Source organism: Mobula hypostoma, chromosome 4 (genome assembly GCF_963921235.1).
Source record: "Mobula hypostoma chromosome 4, sMobHyp1.1, whole genome shotgun sequence".
NCBI lineage: Eukaryota > Metazoa > Chordata > Chondrichthyes > Myliobatiformes > Myliobatidae > Mobula > Mobula hypostoma.
The window spans coordinates 31,639,660-31,658,655 of NC_086100.1; the positions used below are offsets into that span (position 1 = coordinate 31,639,660).

An 18,996-nucleotide genomic window follows, 5' to 3' on the forward strand; every position below is an offset into this window, starting at 1 on the left:
TGCACACAAATCCTGTCTCTAAGAATCCTGTCCAATAATTGGCCCACCACTGACGTAGGACTCACTGGTCTATAATTCCCAGGGTTATCCCTATCACCTTTCTTGAACGAAGGAATAGAATTTGCCACCCTCCTTTGGCAGTGAGGACCAAAGGTTATTGCCGTTTCTTCCTTTAGTAACCTGTGGACTGTCCTGACCAGCCCCGGGGTCTCATCTGTCCTAATATTTTTTCCAAAGTTCCAGCACAGTCCCTTCCTTAATGTCAACATACTCTAGCATGTAAGCCTGTTCTGTGCTGTCCTCACATTTGTCAAGGTCCCTTTCACTGGTGACTACTGAAGCAAAGTATTCATGAAGGACCTCGCCTACCACTTCTGACTCCAGACACATGCTTGCTCCTTTTATCACTGATCAGTACTACCCTCACTCTAGTCATCCTTCTGGTTTTCACATTTATGTATTACATCTTGGGATATTCTTTAATCCTGTTCACCAAGCCTTCTCATGCCCCCTTCTAGCTGTCCTAGGTTCATTCTTCAGTTCCTTCCTGGCTACACTGTAACGCTCTTGCACTCTGACTAATCCTTGCTCCCTAAACCTTAAGAAAGCTTCTTTCTACTTCTTGACTAGAGATTCCATATCTCTTGTCAACCATAGCTCCATTAGCCTGCCATCCTTTCCATGTCTTTGGACAAACCAATTCAGAACCCCTCACTCCAAATTTTTCCTGAGTACATCTGTTTGCAATTTACACTCCCAAGTTCCTCACTAATGGCATTGTGATTCGCCCTTCCTACCTTTCAGACAAGAGAAAATCTGCAGATGCTGGAAATCCAACCCATTTCCATTGAAGCTGCCTGGCCTGCTGAATTCCTCCAGCATTTTATGTGTGTTTCTTTCCCATACTTGTCTGGCCACTCAACGTATTATGTCAGGAATCCTTCCTGGACACGCCTAACAAATTCTGTCCCATCTAAGCAGGGAAGTTGAAGTCATGCATGACAACAACCCTGTTATTTTTGCATCTTTGCAAAAACTGTCTTCCAATCTGTACCTCAGTGTCTGCTGCTATTGGGAGTTTGATAGAATATTCCCAAAGGAATGATTGCTCCCTTCATGGTTCCGATTTTTATCACAATCCCTCCATGGTAGGCAGGGTAAGTAAGTTTGCAAATGATTCCAAAATTGGTAATATGGACAGTGAAAACAGCTATCTAAAATTACAATGGAATATAGATCAACTGGGGATCTTAGACTGGCAGATGAGCTTTGACTCAGACAAGTGCAAGATGTTGTACTTTGGTAAGTTAAACCAGAGCAGGACTTACACAGCAGTAGGACTCTGGAAAGTACTGTAGAATAGAGAGACCTAGGGGAACATGTACAAATGTACATTGTTCCCCGAAAGTGAAGACACAAGTAGGCAGGGTGGTGAAGAAAGCATTTGGCATGCTTGCCTTCATTACTCAGGGCATTAAATACAGGAACTGGGATATCATGCTACCACTGTACAAAACCTTGGTTAGAATACTTGGTTAGAATAATGAGTCCTGACGAAGGGTCTCGGTCTGAAACGTCGACTGTACCTCTTCCTAGAGATGCTGCCTGGCCTGCTGTGTTCACCAGCAACTTTGATGTGTGTTGCTTGAATTTCCAGCATCTGCAGAATTCCTGTTGTTAGAATACTATAATGCATTGCTGAGTCTTGGAGTACCGTGTGACTTTCTGGTCAACTGGCTCTAAGAAGGATATCATAAAGTTGGAAGGTGTGCAGAAAAGACTCCTGAGGGTGTTATCAGAACCTTAAATTATAAAGCGAGACTGAATAGGCTGCAGCTTTTCTCCCTGGCACAGAGGAGGGTGAGGGGTGACCTTGTGGAGATTTATAAAACCATGAGGGGCATAGATAGGGTGAATGATTACAATCTTTGTCCCAGGGCAAGGGAGTGTTAAACTGGAAGGCATAGGCTTAAGATGAGAGAGAAAGGATTTAAAAGAGATCTAAGAGGCAACTTTTTCACACAGTATGATGGAGATTTGGAATTAGCTGCCAGAGGAAGAAAAACTACGATGTTCCACAGTAACTTAGATAGGTACCTGGATAGGAGAAGGCTAAAGGGATATTGGCCAAACGCAGAGAAATGGGACTAGCTCAAGGTGACAATTTGATCATTTTGATTCTTCTCTGGATAACTTCATGTCTCTTTAGAGAAGGAAAAGCAGAGAAGATATTGCGTACAACTCCATGAATCAGTTGCATGCGAAACCCCTGAGGAGTGCATCACCTAACAAGTGACCCAAATACCCATTAGGAATGTCTCACCTCATCTGTACAAGGGTCTGCGTTTGAGCAAAGGCTCATCCATGACCTCACAACCCATAAAGTTGGAGTAAACAAAGCCATTCTCAATTTCGATGGATTGCTTAAGAAGCAGATAGGGGAGGCACGGCAGCATAGAGGTTAGAATAACATTATTACAATGCCAGCAACTGAGGTCCAACTCCCATCACTGTCTGTAAGGAGCTTGTGCATTCTCCCCATGACTACATGGGCTTCCTCCAGGTGCTCCGGTTTCCTCCCACGTTGGCCATGGTAGCGTCGTGGTTAGCACAACGCTATTACAGCTCAGGGCATCAGAGTTCAGAGTTTAATCCCGGCATCCTCAGTAAGGAGTTTGTATGTCCTCCCCGTGGAATACATGGGTTTTCTCCAGGTGCTCGAGTTTCCTTCCACAGACCAAAGACGTACGGTTAGTTGCCTAATTGGTTATTGTAAATTGACCCATGGTTAAATGCTAGGCAGCACAGCTCCAGGGGCTGGAAGGGCCTTTTCTACACTGTATGTCTGAATAAAATAAAATAAACATTCCAAAGACTTAGAGGTTAGTGAGTTAATTGGCCACGTGGGTGTAATTAGACCAGAGGCTCATTGGGCTGGAAGAGCATGTTATCACTCTATACTGTATCTCTAAATGAAATAAATCAAATCAAATCCAGATAGTGCAAAATAGAGTCTTCTTCTACACAAAATGCTGGAGGAACTCAGTAGGTCAGGCAGCATCTAGGGAGAGTAATAAACAGTTGACATTTATCCTGATGAAGGGTCTAGGACCAAAACATCAACAGTTTATTCATTTCCATAGATGCTGCCTGACCTGCTGAGTTCCTCCAGCATTTTGTGTGTGCTACTCTGTATTTCCAGCATCTGCAGAATCTCTTGTGTTTAGATTCTTCTCATTTCCTGTCTGTTCATCTGAAAACTATTTCAATGCATGACCTCTGGTTCACGTGCAGATGGCAACAATATCTCCATACTTACCACTTCAATTATATACTCAAAAAAACACATTGTCAAGATGCTTCAATCTCATTCTTATCTCTGAGATCATTCAAGTAAACCTCCTCTGTGCTCCATGCTAAAATTTGGGATCTTTCCTAAAATAAAGACACAAGATGCCAGAACTTGAAGTAAAACACCAATGTAGTGTTTCAACCTGAAGTATCCTTTTCCCCAGAAAAGTTGCTCAATATTGGACTCGAGGGAGTGGGTTACGGAGAGAAATTGAAATAGGTTGGGACTTTTTTTCATTTGAACATCGTGTCGGAGAATTTAGAGTAATATTATAGATTTGTATAAAATTATGAGGGCACAGATAGGGTGAGTGTGTAATCAGGGTTGTATAATCAAGAACTGAAGGGTACAGATTTAAGGTGAGATGAAAGACATTTAAGAGGGGCAACCTTTTCACCCAGAAACTGGACAGCACATAGAATGGGCTGTCAGAGGAAGTGTTTGAAGCAGGTATAATAAAAACATCTGAAAGGTATTTGAACAGGTACATGCACAGGAAAGGTTTAACGAGCTAAGTGTCAAACAGGGCCAAATGAGACCAGTAGATGGGAATCTTGGTCAGCATGACCAGTTTGGGTGGAGGGCCTATCCTTGTGCTGTTTAACTCTATCACTCTGATCCACTGAGTTTCTCTAGCAGAACGCCTCTTCTCCCCCAAAAAAGTTCGCTGTTGAGATCTAACACGACTTCTTTGTTTCTGCATTTAATCCCCCTTTTTACCAAATGTACGGCAGTGCTCAGCTATTTCATAACCTTGCTCTACCACCTTTAAAGCTTTGCGTCTACACACTTCCATCATCCCTTTGCTGTTGTAAAAATCTCAAAGTCATCTCAGTGTCAAGCAGCATGGGAAATAGGGCCTTCAGCCCATCAATTCTGCACTACATTGACACGAGAAAACCTGCAGATGCTGGCATTCCCATTGATCCCCTTTTACTCTACCTGTGTTCCCGTCAGCTCCCATCCTCCCCTGCCCAGAGCTAGATTTTACCACTCACCTGCACACAAGGGGTTATTTACAGTGCCCAGTAACCCTCCCAGCATATTTTTAGAGCTACAAGCTTGTGCCACTGATTTACACCCACGTGACCAATAAACCTAGCATCCTGTGCGCCTTTGGACTGTGGGAGGAAACTGGAGCACCCAGAGGAAACCCACGGGGAGAACGTACAAACCCCTTACTGCCGGTGGTGCAAATTAAACCTGGGCCACTGTTGCTATAATAACGTTGCACTAGCTGCAAAACTGCTGACCAAGTATCTTGGGCATGTTGGAGTAAACCAGAGGACTCAAGTGAAACCCACACCCAGTCACAATCAGAATGCGCAAACTCCACAAAGACAGCGCCAGTGGCTGGAGTTGAACCCAAGTCACGAGCTGTCAGGCAGCAGCTCCACTGTGCTACTATGTCATCCCAAATGCTGCTATAATTAAGACACAAGAGACTGCAGGTGCTGAAGCCTGGAACAAAATAAACAACTGTTAGAGGAGCTTAGTGAGTCAGGCAACATCTGAGCAAAACTGGGAGATGAAAAGACTCAACCCCAAATGTCAATTGTCCACCATTTCCCTCCACAAATGGTGCCTGACCCACTGAGTTCACCCAGTGGTTTGCTTTTTGAACTTATTATTACCTTGCGTCCTCTCACTTACCCAGATCTGTGATGATTCTTGCTGATGCAGTTCAGAGATGTGCGATATCCAAGGCAGGGAGTCCTTGCCCTTAGTTTCTCCCTAGGTGTAATATCTTGTGGGTTTGTTTGTCTTTCCAGTCCTCATTAGGGTTGAGACTGCATGGAAGCAGCAGAGTTTTGTGTTACTCCAAACAATGCCACGGAGCATCAATAAGGGAATGGTAAGGGGGAAATGGTTATCTTTCTCAATTTGCCATATATTTAGTATGGCAGAGGCAGTTCTGAGGAGACTTCAGGCCCAGCTCACACTGCTGAGACATTTGAAGACCAATGAAGAGTAGTGTAGAGAAGATTCACAAGAGTGAGTCTGAGACTGACTTGTGCAAGGTGGTCATTTCTTACAGATTTGATTGAGTGTCCTGCGGAGGTGACATAGATGATTGATGAGGGCAAGACAGTATTGTCTACATGAATTTTAATAAAGCAATCATCAACACCCCTCATGGTAGGAGGGCCGGGCTCCTGGCTGAAACAAGTCCTTAAGCCGAGTCACAGTTGCGGAGGAGCTTTCTCAGGAGCTTGAAAACTCCTACGGCCAGGTTTAGGAACAGCTTCTTTCCAACTGTGATACGACTGCTGAACAGATCCTGGCCCGGATCTGGGCCCTACCCTCCAAATATCTGGACCTGCCTCTCGGTTTTTTTGCACTACCTTACTTCCTGTTTTTCTATTTTCTATTTATGATTTATAATTTAAATTTTTAATACTTACTAATTTTTACTATTTTTAATATTTAGTATTTGTAATCCAGGGAGCGGGAAGAGCAAAATCAAATATCGCTGTGATGATTGTACGTTCTAGCATCAATTGTTTGGCGACAATAAAGTATAAAGTATAAAGTACCAGAGGATTAAGGCACATGGGACCCACAGAGGCACAATAGATTGGATTCTAAATTGGTTTGGCCATGGAAGACAGAGCAGTGGAGTGGTGTTATTCTGAATGGAACCAGTGAAGTTCTGCAGGGATTATGATATATACAATCAGTGGCCGTTCTATTAGGTACTGTACCTCCTGTATCTAATAAAGTGGCCACTGAGTATATGTTCGTGGTCATCTGCTGCTGTAGCCCATCCTCTTCAAGGTTTGACATGTTATGCATTCAGAGATGCTCCTTGGCCCACCACTGTTATAAAGTGTTGTTGTTTGAGTTACTTTCACCTTTCTGTCAGCTTGAACCAGTCTGGCCATTCTACTCTGACCTCTCTCATTAACAAGGCATGTTCTCCCACAGAATTTTTTAAAATTTATCGTGCCATTCTCTGTAAACTCTAGAGACTGTTATCGTGAAAATCTCTGGAGATCAGCAGTCTCTGAGTTACTCAGCCCACTTCATCTGGCCAAAGTCACATGGATCACATTTCTTCCCTATTCTAGTGTTTGGTCTGATCAACAACTGAACCTCTTGACCATGTCTGCATGCTCTTATGCATTGATTTGCTGCCACATGATTCGATACATGCATTTACGAGCTGGTGTAGAGGTGTAGCTAATAAAGTGGCCACTGAGTGTATATATAAATTATTTGGATGAAATGCGGGTCGACTGATTCCTTTATGTTCAGACAACACAAAAATTAGCAGAGTTGCAGTTAAGAAAGAAGGTTGTGAAGGATCAGTTTAAAATTTGTGCAGAGAAATGACAGAGAGGGTTTAATCGAGATGAATGCGAAATGATGCATTTTGGGAAGTCATATGCAAGCGGAAAATGTACAGCACAGTAAATGAAAGGACAATGAGGAGCATTCATATACAGAGGGAGCTGGGGGTGCGTCCACAGCTCGCTGAAAGTGACATGTCACGCTGTATACATCTTTTGTGAGGTCACATTTGCAGTACTGAATACAGTTCTGCTCCCACCTTACAAGAAAGATGTGGAGACTATGGAGAGGATGCAGAAGAAGTTCACCAGGATGTTTCCCAGGCTAAAAGAGGTTGAACAAACTTAGATCGAATAAACACTTCTCGGGCTTCAAGCTGGGTACAGGTATCCATTATAAACAACACTTCAGTGACAAACTCTGCCATCTTCTTCGTCCATTTAGAAATCAGATGACAGAGGGGAAGCAGCTATTCCTGAATTGTTGAGTATGTGCCTTCAGACTTCTGTACCTCCTCCCTGATGGTAGCAATTTCAGGAGGACATGTCCTAGGGTCCTAGGTAATGCAGGAGCTTAAAGATGGTCACTGCCTTTTTGAGGCACTGCTCCCTGAAGATGTCCTGGATACTAGAAAGGCTAGTGCCCTTGATGGAGCCAACTGTTTACAACTTTCTGCCACTTGGTTCGACCCTGTGCTGTAGCACCCTTCCCCCACCCCCCCATACCTGAAGGAGATATTCCCAGTTAGGATGCCCTCCATGGTACATTGAAAGAAATTTGTCAGCGTCTTTGGTGACATGCCAAGTCTCCTCAAACTCCCAATGAAATACAACTGCTGTATAGCCTTCTTTATAGCTGCATCAATATGTCAGGCCCAGGTTAGGTCCTCAGAGATATTGACACCCAGGAACTTGAAATTGTTCACCCTTTCCATGTCTGATCCCTCTCTGAAGACTGGTATACGTGCCTTCATTTTACCCTTTCTGAAATCCACAATCAGTTCTTTGGTCTTACTGATGTTGAGTGCAAGGTTGTTGTTGCGACATGAGTCCACTAGTTGTTACATCTCGCTCCTGTACGCCTTCTCATCACCATCTGAAATTCTGCCAACAATGGTTGTATCATCAGCAGATTTATAGATGGCACTTGAGCTATGCCTAGCCACATGGTCATGGGCGTAGAGCAGCCTTTCTCAACCTTTTTCCCCTGGAGGAACCCTGAAATAATTTTCAGGTCTCAGAAAATCCCTGTGTACAAATTATTATATCTACAGCTCACAGTATGTTAGCATAATCAGTAAGTTATAGAAATAATAATCCAAAAATAATTGTCAATTCTCTTTTGTGTAGAGAATGAACTATTAGCCAACCTTTCTTGAAATTAACCTCTTTCTCTCCCTCTCATAAATTTGAAAAACTCATAAGGCAAACATAATAAATTTCTGTTACATAACTGGCTTAAGTCAAAATGGGATTTAATTTCTTTAAAGACAGGCTCCTTAAATTTAACTTATGCCAAGGTTGTAAGTTGATTTTAATTAATGCTATTTACATGAACATTTATTGGCAATGTTGAAAAGTAAAGTTACGAAAAACCATAAGCCAAAGCATTACAAATTAAAATATAGCCTAATGCACAATTTTATCCAAGGCTTTGAAAAAAACCATTTTCTTATTAAGTGTCATGATTAGGCTCAAATATAGGCCTAGCATGTGTAACCTGTGCTTTTTTTTTTGCTGCGCAAATTCTCAATTCTGGGTCAAAATTACGATAAGCACACGTGGATTTCACTTTCAACTGATATAAGGTGATTTCTATCCTTGCTTTTGATGCTTGTTAAACAAGAAAAAGCTTGTTCGCGCAAGTACTGTAAGAAGTTGAAAACAGCGGCAACATGTTCATTGCTTTACTATGAATGGCAGGATACGCTTCTTTCATAGAAATCCAGAACTTTCCCAGGGGCAGGTCAGTAAATCTCATCTTGACTGCACAAGCAGACTACAGCTCCCAAAGTTCTTCCTCTTCTCCAAAGTCAAGTTCTCAGGCTGAGCAGAAAATTCAGAGAAAGGGTCCCTCATCCAGTCATATACTTGTGTTGAAAGGGAGGAAAAACGCTGTTCAATTTTATTCTGCAGTTCTTCCAGGTGGTTTTTCAATAAAATTTGCAACTTTCTAATATCCTTCCTTTCTCTCTAGCCCAAGCAGCAGTGGAAACATTTCAAGATTTCCTTTTGCAACAGAATTTATCCAAAGATTCAGTTTCCTTTTAAGTCCAAGAATCTTGTTGGTTGAAGTCAAAAGATTTTCTCCAGAACATTGTTCAACTGGTTCATAAGATGAAAACTGTCTTCTAAGTAAGCTAGTTTCTGCAGCCATTCGTCATCTTCAAACCACTCAGCAAAATCTGGCCTATTTTCTTGAAAGTACGCCCATGGTTCACCTTTCAGCTCATACAACCACTTGAGAACTCTTCCTCTGCTAAGCCACCGGATTTCTGTATGTAGTAGGAGATTGGTGTGCCCTTTGTCCAGGCTTTCACACAGTTCTTAAAGCATCCTCGAGTGAACTGGTCTTTGTTTAATAAAGTTAGCCATTTTCGTAGCATCATCCAGAACTTCTTTTATTTCATCAACACAGACTTTTTGTTTGCAGGTACGAAGACAAAATATTAAGCATATCTTGGCCTTTGTTTGTTTCAGGCAGCTCTTTGCAACACAAAAGGTTTTCTTAAAATTCACTATCATTTACAAATCTTATAAATGCTACAACATGACAAGTATTGGTGAAATCTGTCGACTCACCATCAACCTGCATAGAGAAGCTGTTGTTTTTCAGTTTATCACACAAAACTTCTTCAGCACCATGTGACATGTCATCAATATGTTGACTTGGTCAGTATGCCATTGTGGGCATCACTAGTTGTGGCTGAAAGAAGGCCATAGTTGGAAGTTTAATATCAAAGGCTACACTTCGTATCGAAAGGACTTGAGAAAGGCATAGGCGGTGGTGTGGCTCTGTTGGTAAGAGATAGAATTACATCTTTACAAAGAGGTGACATAGGGTCAGAGAATGTTGTATCTTTGTTGGTGGAGTTAAGAAACTGCAAGGGTAAAAAAATCATTATGGGAACCATATATAGACTTTTAATAGTAGTCAAGATGTAGAGTTAAGATTGCAAAGGGTGCTGGAAAAGGCATGTAATAAGGGTAATGAAACAATTGTAATGGGGGGACTTCAATATGCAAGGGAATTGGGAAAATTAGATTGGTGTCAGATCGCAAGAGAGGGTATTTGTTGAATGCCTACAATATGGCTTTTAGAGTAGCTTGTGGTTGAGCCTACTAGGGGAAAGGCTATCTTAAATTAGATGTACAAACTTTGTGTAGTATAATACCCCAAATCTTATTAGGGAGCTTAACATAAAGGAACACTTAGGAGGCAGTGATCATAATATGATTGAATTCATACTGCAACTGGAGAGGGAGAAGCATAACTCACATTCATCAGTATTGCAATGGAATAAAGGGAATTACAGAGGAGCTTGCCCAGGTGGATTTGAGGAGCATACTGGCAGGGATGACGGCACAGCAGAGGTGGCTGAAGTTTCTGGAAATAGTTCACAAGGCACAGGATAGATATGCCCCACAGAGAAAGAAGTTATCAAATGACAAGGGTAGGCAACCGTGGCTGACAAAGGAAGTTAAGGACTATATAAAAGCCAAGGAAAGAGGTTATAAGGTAACAAAAGTGAGTGGGGTTAAATGATTGGGAAGCTTTTAAAATCCAACAAAGGGCAACTAAAAAAGATAAAAGAAGGGAAAAGATGCAATATAATGGCAAACTAGTCAATAATATGAAGTAGGATACCAAATTTCTTTCAGTTATATGAAGAGTAGAGTTGATATTGGACCACTGGAAAATGATGTTAGTGAGGTAGTAATGGGAGACAAAGAAACGGCAGAAGAATTTAATGAGTGCATTCCTTCAGTCTTCACCATGAAAGACACTAGCAGTGTGTCAGAGGACTGTGAGTGTCAGGGATCAGGAGTGAGTGCCATTACTATTAAAGGAAAATATGCTGGGCAAACTCAAAGGTCTTAAGGTGAAAAAGTGACCTGGACCAGATGGACTACCTCTCAGAGTCCTGAGAGAGATGACTGAAGAGATAACGATACATTGGTCATGATCTTTCAAGAGTCACCTGATTCTGGCATGGTCCCAGAGGACTGGAAGATTACAAATGTCACACCACTCTTTAAGAAGGGAAGAAGGCAAAAGAAAGGAAATTATAGGCCAGTTAGCCTGACCTCAGTGGTTGGGAAAGTGTTGGAATCTATTATTAAGGATGAGGTTTCAGGGTACTTGCAGACTAATGATAAAATAGGTCAAAGATGGCATGGTTTCTGTAAAGGCGAAATCTTGCCAGACAAATCTGTTAGAATTCTTCAAGAAGGTAAAAGGAAGGTTGGATAAAAGAGAGGCCATAGATCTCATTTACTTTTCAGAAGACGTTTGATAAGGTGCCACATATGAGGCTGCTTAACAAGATAAAATCCTATGGTGTTACAGGAAAGATATTGGCACGGATAGAGGAATGGCTGACAGGCAAGAGGCAGTGAGTGGGAATAAAAGGGGCCTCTTCTGGTTGTCTGCCAGTGACTAGTGGTATTTCTCAGGGGACAGTATTGGGACTGTTATTTTTCACATTGTTTGTCAATGATTTGAATAATAGAATTGATGGCTTTGTGGCAAAGTTTGCAGATGATACAAAGATAGGTGGAGGGGTAGGTAGTGCTGAGGAAGCAATGTGATTGCAGCAGGACTTAGACAACTGGAAGAATGGGCTAAAAAGTGGCAGATGGAATACTGTGTTGGGAAGTGTTTGACAATGCATTTTGGTAAAAGGAACAATAGTGCGGACAATTATCTAAATGGGGAGAAGGTTCAAACATCAGAGATGCAGAGGGACATAGGAGTCCTCGTGCAAGAGCCCACAGAACGTTAATTTACAGGTTCAGTTTGTGATAAAGAAAGCAAATGCAATGTTGGCATTTACTTCAAGCGGAATAGAATATAAAAGCAACAAGATAATGCTAAGGCATTATAAAATACTAGTTAGGTTGCAATTGGAGTATTGTCAACAGTTTTGGGCCCCATATTTTCAGAAAGGATGTGTTGTCATTGGAGAGAGTCCACCGGAGATTCACGAGGATGATTCTAGGAATGAAATTGTTAACATATGAGAAGCAGTTAGCATCTTTGGGCCTGTATTCACTGGAATTTAGAAGAATACTTGGGGTCTCATTGAAACCCACTGAATGTTGAAAGGACTAGATAAGATGCATGTGGGGAGGATACTTCCTTTGGTGTGGGTATCCAGAACTAGAGGGCACATCCTCAAAATTGAAGATGACCTTTTAGAACAGAGGTAAGGAGGAATTTTTTTAGCAAGAGAGCAGTGAACCTGTGGAATGCTCTGCAACATACTGGTGGAGGCCAAGTCCATGGGTATATTTAAGGCTGTAGTTTTATTATCTCTTTCAAAGCCAGCATAGAAGGCATTGAGCTTGTTTAGGAGTGAAACATTACTGCCATTCATGATGTTGGGTTTCGCTTTGTAGGAAGTGATGGCCTGCAAACCCTGCCAGAGTTGACATGCATCCGATGTTGCCTCCAGGCTCGATTGGAATTGTTCCGAAGCTCTTGAAGTAAACCTCAGCAAGTCATACCTGGTTTTCTTTTGTGGATCTGGTTCACTAGAGTTGAATGTCATAGAAATAGACCACAGCAGACTATGAAACTCCTGGTTCATCCATGGCTTTTGATTTGGGTATGTACAGTGCATTTTCATAGGCACACACTCATCCACACAGGTTTTAATGCAGTGACAGCTGTGGCATACTCATTCAGACTTGAAGATGAATCCCTTAATACAGTCCAGTCCAGTTCATTCCCTTTGTCCTCCCGCCAAACACATGAAATTTAATTGCCTACTGTATTTACCCCGGAATCTAGGTTAAGTAATCTAATTAGCAGGGCAATGGGGTTGCTGTGAATCTGCATAGACTCAGTAGCCTGAGCTGCCTCCTTCTTTGTCATGTGGAAATAACGGCTTGGACACTAGATTGGTAGTTCATAGGTTGGGTGGATGAATTTGCAGTTCTTTGTATCTGGGAGATTGTGAATGATAATCCAGGGATACCTGACAGGGTCTATGACAGCACTGCAGGGTCCTGAATAGCAGTTGATTCAGTGGGAAAAGAGTAGTGTTCTGACCCTTGACTGGAACTGGACTTGGCTCAGATGATGGCATATAAGTAGCTGATCTGTAGACTTAAGTCTAAACTTCTACTAACTTTCAGCAGTTGTTTTGCTTATCCAAGAAAAACAATGTATTAAAAACACCAGCTCATAAATGATCTGTAGACTTAAGTCTAAACTTCTACTAACTTTCAGCAATTGTTTTGCCTATCCAAGAAAAACCAATGTATTAAAAACACCAGCTCATAAATCCTTAATCTAAACACATCTGAAGATCCTGCTTGCATTCAAGCTGGAGAGTTAAAATTATGCCTGTTGTTAGGAACGCAAACAACAGGAATTCTGCAGATGCTGAAAATTCAAGCAACACACAACAAAGTTGCTGGTGAACGCAGCAGGCCAGGCAGCATCTCTAGGAAGAGGTACAGTCGACGTTTCAGGCTGAGACCCTTCATCAGGACTAACTGAAGGAAGAGTTAATAAGAGATTTGAAAGTGGGAGGGGGAGGGGGAGATCCAAAATGATAGGAGAAGACAGGAGGGGGAGGGATGGAGCCAAGAGCTGGACAGGTGATTGGCAAAAGGGATACGAGAGGATCATGGGACAGGAGGCCCAGAGAGAAAGACAAGGGGGGGGGAGGAACCAGAGGATGGGCAAGGGGTATAGTCAGAGGGACAGAGGGAGAAAAAGGAGAGTGAGAGAAAGAATGTGTGTATAAAAATAAATAACGGATGGGGTATGAGGGGGAGGTGGGGCATTAGCGGAAGTTAGAGAAGTCAATGATTATGCCATCAGGTTGGAGGCTACCCAGACGGAATATAAGGTGTGGGTCTGGTTCATGAGAATCAGCTGGATTAACTTGAGTATTGACAGATTTCACATTACCTTTTCATGTTATTGGGCTGGTAATGAAATGAAAATCAGTGATTAAAATTCTGTTGCCACGTTTCATCATGGTCCAATTACATGGTACCTCCTGCAGCTAATAAAGAGGCCAATGAGTGTCTGTTCATGGTCTTCTGCTGCTGTAGCCCATCCAGTTCAAGGTTTGACATGTTCTGCATTCAGAGATGCTCTTCTGCGCACCACTATTATAAAGTGTTGTTGTTTGAGTTACTGTCCCCTTCCTCTCACCTTGTACAAGTCTGGCCATTCTACTCTGACCTCTCTCATTAACAAGGTGCTTTCTCCTACAGAACTGCCGCACACTGGATGGTTTTAGTTAATTGTACCATTCTCTGTAAAGTCTAGAGACTGTTGTGCGCGAAAGTCCCAGGAGATCAGCAGTTTCAGAGACGTGATTGGCTGATGAGATATTTGCAGTAATGAGCAGGTGTACAGGTGTACCTAATAAAGTGGCTACTCAGCATGTATTTTTAATTGCTTTTCATTGTGACATCTAAAAGATATTATTTGTTCAAATTTCATTTGTTCTATCAAAGGTCTAGCAATCTACAAAAGAGACTGCTCTTCATTAAGAGTAGGCAGTGCAAAAACAGGCCCAAACAGTCCATGCCAATGTGAACATTATAATCAAGCATTCTTCCATCTTTCTTTGCCAACTCTATCAACATAACCCTTAGAATTTCCTTCTCCCTTTCACAATTACATAGCATCACTTCTTCAAACTACTCCAAGTTACCAACTCTATTCACTCTTTGGGTGAAGAAATTCCTATTTCATTTCTTGGTCATTATGTTATGCTCTTGGCTTCTCGTTTTGCTCTCTCCCCACATTTAGAAACACTCTTAGTGTATTTACTCTGATAGAACCTTTATAATATGTTTTTAAAACTTCATCTCTGAAATTTTTCTTTTCGGATGTGAAACACAAACATATCCATCCTTTCACATAACTGGGTGATCTTCTTCCCCTGGTATACACGTTATAGTCAATTGAACAGATCAGTATCAACAACAAACATTTCCATTTATATGCTACAGGTGAAATGATTTTCACTCTAATGATATTATCTGTTTGCTCCATAATAAGAAATAGGAATAGGAACAGGTTACTTAGCCTTTCAAACCTATTCTGCCATTCAGCAAGAATACAGCTGATCTAATTTTCCTTGTCCACTTTCCTGCCATTACCCCATGATCCACGATTACCATACCAATTGTATATTTTAGCCTCCACAACTTTCTGGGACAAGTAATTACAAATAACCTGGTTGTGGGCTCTCTCGTGAAGGGAAACATGTTCCTATCATTTTCCTGGTCAAGCCCTCCTAAGAATTCTCTATATTTCAATGAGACCACTTCTCGTTATTCTAAAAGGTCTGAAGGTAGATGGGTCACCAGATGGACTCCACCACAGGGTTCTAAAAGGAATAGCTGGAGATTGTGGGGCCATTAGTAATCACCTTAAAAGAATCACTCATTTCTGAAATGGTTCCAGGGGACTGGAAAATCATAAATGTCATTCCAAAGATGAGGTTTTGGGATACTTAGGGGCTCACAATAAAAGAGTCAACATGATTTCCTTGAGGGAAATCTTGCCTGACAGATTGTTGGAACTCTTTGGGGGTAGGTCTTACACAGTGAACGGTAGGGCATTGGAGAGTGTGGTAGAACAAAGGGATCTGGAAATACAGGTACATAATTTGTTGAAAGTTGAGCCACAGGTAGAAAGGGTCATAAAGAAACATTTTAGCACATTGGCCTTCATAAATCAATGTATTGAGTACAAGAGATGGGTTGTTATATTGTAGTTGTATAAGACATTTTGAAGCCTAATTTGGAATATTGTGTGCAGTTTTGGTCACCTACCAATGGGAAAGATGTAAACAAAGTTGAAAGAGTGTAGCAAAGACTTACAAGGATATTGCCAGGCCTGGGGGATGTGAGTTATAAGGAAAGACTCTGTAGATTAAGGCTGTATTCTTTAGCTGAGTACATACATCTACTGATGCTTCTGGACATATCTTCAGTGATGTTCCTGGAATCATCGGGTGTTTCGGGCCTTTCAACATCATACAACCTCCTCCAGGTGACCCAGCCGGGGCTGATCAGACCCCAGCTTGTGTCCAGATGGCTAGCTACTTATGACTCCATAGCTGCCCTCTTTAGAACAAAGAAGATTGAGAGGAGACAGAGTTGTACAAAATTAAGAGGGCTGTAGATAAGGTAAGTGCAAGCAGGCTCTTTCCACTGAGGATGGGTGGAAGTACAACCAGAGGTCGATGTGTTAAGGGTGAAAGGTGAAAAGTTCAAGGGGAACATGAGGAGAAACTTCTTCACTCAAAGGGTCGTGAAAGTGTGCAATGAGCTGTCAGCACAAGATCAATTTTAACTTCCATGAGAAGGTTGGATAGGTACATGGATAGTAGGACTACTGAGGCATGTCAAAGGTTTCAGGGAGAAAGCAGGAGAACTGAGTTGAGAGGAATAATAATTCAGCTATGGTTCAATGGTGGAACAGACTTAATGGTTCAAATGGCTTAATTCTGTACCTGTCGTATGATCTTATAGTAGGGAGGAATGTACAGTGAAATACTCGAAAGCATATCATGCTAGTAAGCGCCACTATGTCTGTTGTAATATAGAATACAAAATGAATCCTGAGGGAACGGGTAAGAGGGCAAAGCCCTCCAGGAAGATGAGCATCACCCCTCAAGTCAGAATGAACTAGTTAGATTTTTATTTTAATATACAGCTCTATTTGAAGCAAAATTCACTGCACAGTTGTTTATTCTGACAGGTGCTACAATAAAGAGGTACCAGAAAAACAGCACGGATCAGATAAACAGTAAGATCAAGATCCACGTGAGGCAGATATTTCCATTCAACAGGGCGGTTTTCCACATCGCCTCCAATTAGTGTTCCTTTTCTATTAAAAGTGGTTTTAAAATAGAAAATGAAGGCAGATCTCAGATGTTACAAAATTGCCTTTTCTTCTTTGTCAAATGAATTGATAAATTTTCCTTCTAGATAAATATTAATTTTCCTTAAAATTCCTATATTCCTTTGTGCAAATACATACTCCTGAAATGAAATCTCCAGCACCTTACTACCTTAACAGAAAATATTTAAGTCATTGCTAGATCTTTTACAATATTTTACAATATCCAAAAATCCCAATATAAGACAGGGGTTCACAACCTTTTAATGGACCAATACCATTAAGCAAGGGATCCATGGAACCCAGGCAGGGAACAACCTGCCATAAGTCATAGGAGCAGAATTAGGCCTTTCAGCCCGTCAGGTCTGTTCCCCATTTGATCACAGCTGATTTATTTTCCCCTCAACCCATTCTACTTCAAAACTTCCATAAACTTTGACACTCTTACTAATCACGAACCTATCAAGCTCCGTTTTCAATATTCCCAATAACTTTGCCTCCACAGCCATCTGTGGCAGTAAACTCCACAGATTCACCATGCTCTGACTAAAGAAATTCTTTCTCATATCTGTTCTAAAGTGATGTCCTCCAATTCTGAGGCTATGCCCTCTGATCCCATACTCTCTCACTATTGGAAACATCATCTCCATGTCCATTCTATCTAAGCCTTTCAATATTCAGAAGGTTTCAATGAGATTCCCCCATCATTCGTCTAACTTCCAATGTGTACGGGCCCAGAGCCATGAAGCATCCTCATACGTTAGCCCTTTAATACCTGAGATCATTCTCGTACACCTCCATTAAAGCAGCTCCAATGCCAACACAGCCTTTCTCAGACCTGGGGCTATAACTGCTGACGATACTTCAAATGTGGTCCGACTAATGCATCCTGAAGCCTCAGCATTTACTCCTTGCAGAGACTAAGAAAAGCTCTTGTGTCTTACTTCTCAAATCCCTGCTTGTACCTGCCCAAACTTAGAAGGAAAGAATGGCTGGTTAGAGTCACAAACGGGCTCCTAGGAAGGAGAATAACATCCATTTCTGTTTGGGTATCTTCTGGTCAAAAGTCTTTTTCACATCTAGTACATCTGACTTTCCTACACAGACCACTTGTTAAAACAGTATGCCATCTTCTGACCCTGATCTGAAAATTTCAGATACCCAGCTTCTGGCCCATGCCCATCCCTGTTATCACAAGACATTCACAAGGATATTACCCAAACTGAAGGGGTTAGTTATAAAGAGAGGTGGATAGGCTAGATTTATTCTCAGTGGATTACAGGATGCTGAGGAGGGATCATCTAGAGGTTTTAAAATGATATGAGGAGCAGTTTAAAATGGAAATTTGGGGGATGGGGTGGTTAGGGTTAAATCTCATCCTCAGGACTCTTGTACAGCAAACAGCTAGTGAAAACATCTGCTGAAGTTGTATAGTTGTGGACACTAAGTGGAAGAGCTTCATAGCTCCATACCATGTTTACGGGACGGAACATCAGATAGCCGCAGAAACTTCTCTCACAGGAAGAGTGCGTTCCAAAGTAATTTACAAAGCAGATTATCCCTTCACAAACACAACTAAAAAATCAAAAGGGTAAATTTGTACCCTTGGGTCTCATTAAATGTAGTTTGAAGCACCTGATTGCAAGGCTGCTGTACTTGTCCAAACATGCTTGTAGTTGCTTTAATAGCCTACTAATGGTTTACTGTATAAAAGAATAACAGATGGTTCTCTAATATCCTCAGAGGCTTCAGTGGCATCAAAACCTGTAAAAGCATGTTTCACACAACGTGTGCAGTCATCAGCTGACAAAAGGTTACCGCAGAGATTTTTGTATGTGTGGGATTTCACTTAACCATATTATTACTAGCATCAAAGAGCATCATTAAAGGGTAGCAATGGAAAGAGTGCGGAAGATATTGACACGGATGTTTCCTGGAATGAAGGGCTGTAGCTATAAAGAGATATGGATAGGCTGCGTTTATTCTTACCGGAATGCAGGAGTGATCTTGTAGAGATTTCCAACATTATGAGGAGGTGTAGATAGATAGATGGTAAGAATTTGCTTCCCAGGGCAGAAGAGTTCAGAACGGCAGGGACCATGGAAACATTTAAAGGGGATCTGAGGGCGAGGAATCCAAAGAGAGGGTGGTGAATATTTGAAGTGAGTTGGCAAAGAAGGTGATGGAGGCAGATACAGTTACAAACACTTAAAAGATATTTGTGACAGGTACTTAAATAGGAAAGG

General features: G+C 41.6%; 1 protein-coding gene across 1 annotated transcript in view; it reads right to left on the minus strand.

Annotated features, from left to right (window-relative positions):
* The window catches only part of LOC134344749 (apolipoprotein D-like), a 52,528-nt gene extending 33,739 nt beyond the window's left edge, over positions 1–18,789 (minus strand). The window contains exon 1 of the mRNA XM_063044834.1: positions 18,740–18,789. The gene's annotated coding sequence lies outside the window, so the exon portion shown is untranslated. The remainder of the gene's footprint in view (positions 1–18,739) is intronic.
* Between the last annotated feature and the right edge of the window lie 207 nt (positions 18,790–18,996).